Source organism: Macrobrachium rosenbergii, chromosome 43, assembly GCF_040412425.1.
Source record: "Macrobrachium rosenbergii isolate ZJJX-2024 chromosome 43, ASM4041242v1, whole genome shotgun sequence".
NCBI lineage: Eukaryota > Metazoa > Arthropoda > Malacostraca > Decapoda > Palaemonidae > Macrobrachium > Macrobrachium rosenbergii.
Genome location: NC_089783.1, coordinates 13,066,919 through 13,073,518, shown reverse-complemented (window position 1 = coordinate 13,073,518; position 6,600 = coordinate 13,066,919). Strand labels below are relative to the sequence as shown.

Here is a 6,600-nt window from a genome sequence, read left to right as displayed (position 1 = left end):
AATTTTAAGTTAAGAATTGCAATTCCAATAAAAATCAGACTGACAAATGTTGAACATAACTAAACGTGCAATAGACAGTAACAGCAGAGGACTGGAGGTCATGTATGCGTCACACAAGTGGAGGATATTTATAGAAGTGATATAGCACGTGACCATCTAACTGAAAAATTGATAAAAATCACCAGTGACAGTGAGGAGTCAGAAAGCTATGATTGAAGTAATTGCTGTAATTAAATGTTTAAAGTACCAATGACTATGTTAGAGGTAATTGATGTATCCAACGATGAATCAATTTTTTTTGTAGAGTCAATTAAGTGTTAGATGTATGGATATATATTTTATATAAATGTTAACATAATAGCAGCATGTTTCCGATCTAAATAGATTGTTAGTCTGGGTTATAACACACGGAAACTTTCGTATCTTTAGCAAAATATAAGAATGGCAACACTGACTTGGTAAGTCAAGTTGTCTACGATGAGCGAGCTGACAAGCAGCTGATCACCGAGTGGCTGTTTATCTGGACATCTCACCTCCCCACTGCCATCATGCATATTTCATGGTGTCTTATGATTCATATAATCATATAGGATATTTATAGGTAAGAAATCTACAGTATATAAGTTATGAAACATGGCTTTTATTCCTTACTCAATTTACATAATGCCCTGAAATAATTTACATGCGACAACTTTTTTCGGCTTCGATCGATTTCCTGTAATATAAATTCTTTTTTCCTACTCCGAAAGAAATTTTAATTCTATGACATTTTAATTCTATGAAAGAATTTCTAACTCAATTTCTTCAATAATTAACATTTCACATAAATGGAAAGAGGATTATATATAAAAATATTTTCTATGAAAATACGGATAAGGTCTCCAACTAATGAAGTGGGCAGGCCATCACCGCCAACTTAGCGTGTGGACAGTATAGTTGTCTGGGTAACCGAATTCAGAGCGCTTCGAATCCTCACAGGATATTCAGTCTTAACGAAAAGCGTTGCTTTCCATTAGCATTAGTGTCGATGTAATTATCTGCTGCAGCTACACCAACAGCCTGTGCATGAGAATAGTAGTTAGTTTGGTTTTAGAATATACTAAGTTTCCATGACATAACCTACCCTCTTAAAGTGAAAATAACCTGTTCATTTAGTCCTAGCAGCTATTTTAAGGTGATCATAATTAATACTATTAATATATATCGTACGAGTAAAATTTCCCATTAACAATCCCATGCATTAGTATCATTGTTACCTCAAACTGCCATCAACTTCCACATTAATCTCAGTATTTTTCTTCAAACTCCCTAAAAGAAAACAGGATAGAGTGCCAGGATAGAGTGCCATCCTTTAAGATTTAATAGGGCAACTATCTTACTCAAACAGCGTCCAACTTTATAGTGCTACTTCATGACTATGAAAGGTGCCATGCAATGCAACACTACTATCTGGCAACTTTCATCCTTTAGCATCCATTCTTAAGGGAATTGAAACTGCACAACCTCAATGGGCAAAAAATTAAGTTGGGGAATTCAGAATAAGAAAAGGGTTCCCGAAGCAGGCTTCGGCACTGGAGGAAAGTGGATGAAGGTAGGGGTCAATGAAAATATGCAATGCAATCTGAACTGCCGATTTCCTAACATGAAAGCTTTCTTTGAAGATTAAGAGGAGGTGGGTGAAGGTGTTGAGCGCATTGACGGAACGACGTTAACAAGACTGCCCAAATATATGAGTTGCAATTTTCAGTATTAACCAGCCTATTAGAATACCTAGATAAGTCCACGACATCAGTATCAAAAAAATTCTTTAAAATCCCAAGACCTAGGCCTCCTAGAAAAGCTTTAAGATCCACCTGTCTACTCCCTATTTACTAGTGGGAATGAAACTCTTAAATAGTTCCAAGTTATAAAAGTATGTCAGATAGTTACCTTACCCTATTCTCAGCTGCACTAATACATCCGAACTTACTTCTCATGACAAAAAGGGCTCAAGTACTGTAATACCGTCTGCTATTAATAACTAGCACTGTCAAATGTCTCCCTAGGTCTGACTATAGTGTTTTTTACCCTGTCTATTCCCAGCATCCTTAAGAGAAACTTGAGTGTTTATTAACTTTATCCTAACCCCTGCATTACTATATAAAATTAGTATGTTCTTTACCCTGTTCTATTCTATCCTATATTTCAAGTTCCATATCTACCAGCCTTGCAGTTCTAACCTAAATTAGAAGTTCGTTGGTTTGAAATCCCTATTGTGCATGTGACAAAAGTCACCATGCTTGTTTATGAACTTCCCATTGTGCATGGTGACCAAGTCACCATGCACAACAAGCAAGTCCACCTTTGCCTGGCAGGTGGCACCGCCACCCCGGCAAAGGTGGACTTGGGAAGTAGGCAAGAATAACTTACACTAAATGCAAAACTTGCTTTTACTTTAAATCCAAAACTCAATGCAAAACTTACTTTTACTTTAAATCCAAAACTCAATGCAAAACTTACTTTTACTTTAAATCCAAAACTCAATGCAAAACTTACTTTTACTTTAAATCCAAAACTCAATGCAAAACTTACTTTTACTTTAAATCCAAAACTCAATGCAAAACTTACTTTTACTTTAAATCCAAAACTCAATGCAAAACTTACTTTTACTTTAAATCCAAAACTCAATGCAAAACTTACTTTTACTTTAAATCCAAAACTCAATGCAAAACTTACTTTTACTTTAAATCCAAAACTCAATGCAAAACTTACTTTTACTTTAAATCCAAAACTCAATGCAAAACTTACTTTTACTTTAAATCCAAAACTCAATGCAAAACTTACTTTTACTTTAAATCCAAAACTCAATGCAAAACTTACTTTTACTTTAAATCCAAAACTCAATGCAAAACTTACTTTTACTTTAAATCCAAAACTCAATGCAAAACTTACTTTTACTTTAAATCCAAAACTCAATGCAAAACTTACTTTTACTTTAAATCCAAAACTCAATGCAAAACTTACTTTTACTTTAAATCCAAAACTCAATGCAAAACTTACTTTTACTTTAAATCCAAAACTCAATGCAAAACTTACTTTTACTTTAAATCCAAAACTCAATGCAAAACTTACTTTTACTTTAAATCCAAAACTCAATGCAAAACTTACTTTTACTTTAAATCCAAAACTCAATGCAAAACTTACTTTTACTTTAAATCCAAAACTCAATGCAAAACTTTTACTTTAAGTCCAAAACTCAATGCAAAACTTACTTTTACTTTAAGTCCAAAACTCTAATGCAAAACTTACTGTAAACAAAACTTACTGTACTGTAAACTCAATGCAAAACTTACTGTAAACAAAACTTACTGTACTGTAAACTCAATGCAAAACTTACTGTAAACAAAACTTACTGTACTGTAAACTCAATGCAAAATTTACTGTAAACTAAACTTACTGTACTGTAAACGCAAAACTGAACGCAAACTTACTGTAAACGAAACACTGCTGTAAATGCAAAACTAAACGCAAAACTTACTGTACTTGAAACGCAAAACTTACTGTACTTGAAACGCAAAACTTACTGTACTTGAAACGCAAAACTTACTGTACTTGAAACGCAAAACTTACTGTACTTGAAACGCAAAACTTACTGTACTTGAAACGCAAAACTTACTGTACTTGAAACGCAAAACTTACTGTACTTGAAACGCAAAACTTACTGTACTTGAAATAATTTCTCAAGAGCTTTAAAAATTGCTACTGTTCAAAAACTTTAAAAATTCCAAAATAGACTTTGAACTACACTTTACAATTCTAAAAAACAAACTAATTGAAATTACAATATTAAAATTACAAGATCAAACCACACAAGGCAAAAATTTGAATTTAAAAAAGTTTAAATCCACTAACCTAAAAAAGTACCTAAAAAAAAATACCTAAATAAAAATTTACTCCAAACGTCCACACACATTAACTACTTCCACACACATTAACTACTTCCACACACATTAACTACTTCCACACACATTAACTACTTCCACACACATTAACTACTTCCACACACATTAACTACTTCCACACACATTAAACTTGTGCTAAAATATAACTAAACTAATAATCAAAAATAAAAAATTAAATACCTTAAAACAAAATGCTCTGAAGCTGAAACATACCAAAATTTCTTGGAATGTTCAAAGCTGGAAAGATTAAATTTTAACCTTGGCATTTTTAAAGATACAAAAATTAGACAAACTTTGAACATTCTCAAAACTGTTTTGAACAAAAAAAAAATTGCATTTAAAGTCTGAACTTTAAATGAAAACTTAAAGAATTTGGATTCTGAAAAAAGCTAAGCTAAAAAATGTTCCGGGGGTTGCTGAAGACACTAGAAAAAAAAAATTACTTACCCATTAATCCTGTTTAGTCGTAAGGTATCGTGACTTCTAAGACTATTCAATAAAATTGTGGAGTGCTTATTTAACGACAACCTGACCTGAAATAAGAATATATCATTATGGCACGCTTACTGAAGAACACCCTGACCTAAAATAATATATAATTATGTATATACAGTATATTAAAGCCCAAAATATTCTAGCAAGTGTTAAGAACCAAAAGCTGATTATTGATTACAATCAGCTGGGCCATCTGAAGTTCTAAAATACTAAGACAAGGAGCAGCAAGCAAGGCTTTATATATACTAATAAGCGTTATTAACAGATTGCCACTTAAGCCTACAATAAGTTTAAATCAGCTTATCAATATTAGGAAGGCTATGGAGTTAAGCCTCTCTAATCCTCACGAAACTTTAAACCAAACCCTATTGCATCGTAAGACTTGCTCTATTGCAGCATAAAGTTAAAATGAAAACATCCGTAGCACTGCATATGATTGCTAGTATAAAACCAAAGTGCATAGAATTACCACTCAAAGCAATCTAGTTCAGCTTAGTAATAGGCTTCGAAACAGTCTTAAATACCATGCTGAAGGGCAATCTACTGTACAACAATACTTGACATCTTAAACATTTTGTAATAAATAGGCTTCGAAACAGTCTTAAATACCATGCTGAAGGGCAATCTACTGTACAACAATACTTGACATCTTAAACATTTTGAATAGTTATTGTAGGAAAAATTACAACAAAATTATCGAAAATAGCAATATTTGATACAAAATCCGCAAACTGAAAACTTTCATACGACAACTGTCACAACATAAATATTTAGTAAATATAAAACGTAAAGCTGGCAACCGTAACCACTCGCCAACCCAACAAACTTTGAAGCACGCCTTCACGCCTAAAATCTTGCAAAGTCTATTCACAATACCACATATCTGAGAAACTGCTCGAGCTACTTAAGACCTCAAATGAATATTGTAAACAGAAGACGCGCAAGTGTAGCATATAGGCTATTTGAACCGGAACAAAAAGGTGCAAGTCGGGCTAGAGAGCATTTGTACACTGCGCACCAAGACTAAACAACAAAATAACGCCAGAAGTGAAGATCGTACTAAAAGGCAAATTTTTAAAATAAGGACTCTCCTATTCTGCAGGGGGTACGATACTAACGAGAAAACACAAATATAAAATGTAAGAAGCACCTTTCTTCGAAAACGTACCCGGGCCCGTGAGAGAGGGAATCATCCCTATGAAGGACTGTACACAAAACCAAACAAAGTGAAACCAACGATCGTCCAGTACACCACGGCCGAAACCCCAAACGCAAATGAACGAAGAAGTCGAGTTAGTATCAACGAAACCTGTCTTACCAAGCCGGGGACTCTACAACACTGAAACAAGCTGTTCTTGAGGATAACAGCCAACGACCGTTGCAACTGCCTGTTTGTGGGAGGTCACTTTATCGCCCTTTCGCCACCGAAGAAGTTTAAGGCGATGATCAGAAAATCAACAGAAATTATTATTATTATTATTATCATTATTGTTATTATATTACTATCATTATCACTGAGAGTTGCTGGGCACTCTTCCTTTTTAACGAACTACCCCAATTATGTATAAGTAGTTAGCCCATCTGAAAAAAAATTATTATTATTATTATTATATTTGTCATTTACTCTTCCTTTTTAGCAAACTACCTGAATTATGTATCGGTGTTTGGTCTTTATCTAAAATTATTATTATTATTACTATATTATTATTATTATTATTGCTGTTGTTTTCAGCAGTGCTTATGGGCATAAGAGTTAATGAATATTACTTTTTACTAGCGTACTTACTTTAGTATACTGTACTGTGTTCATCTTATCATTCATCATATATGCCCGAAGCTGAAACAAAGGATATTATTATCATTATTATTAGTTAATGTAACATGCCGTCACAATAACATAGTCATAGGCAAAAATAGTATAGAACACTTTTGTTAATGTGATTCAACGGTGAGCTTATTAACTCGCACCAATGAATGCAAGGTAATTTTATAGTTAAATTTATTATTACTAATTAAAGGTGCGTAGGTTCGTAACCTACTACGGTAAAAGGTCACCTTCAGCGATTTGCCATATGGATTCAAGGATTGCAGTGATAAACATATCCCAAAATTTTGGGGAAATGGAGAAGGTAGGAGGACAAAGTAGCATCAAATAAATCATTTA

The 6,600-nt window shown here is 33.4% G+C and overlaps 1 long non-coding RNA gene across 1 annotated transcript; it reads right to left on the bottom strand.

The window, feature by feature from the left end:
* Positions 1–620: 620 nt before the first annotated feature.
* Positions 621–5,767, bottom strand: LOC136828577 (uncharacterized). The gene is made up of 3 exons (XR_010850116.1): positions 5,605–5,767; positions 4,389–4,474; positions 621–1,059 (listed from the first exon to the last, which is right to left on the bottom strand). It is a non-coding gene; the product is annotated as an uncharacterized lncRNA (long non-coding RNA).
* Between the last annotated feature and the right edge of the window lie 833 nt (positions 5,768–6,600).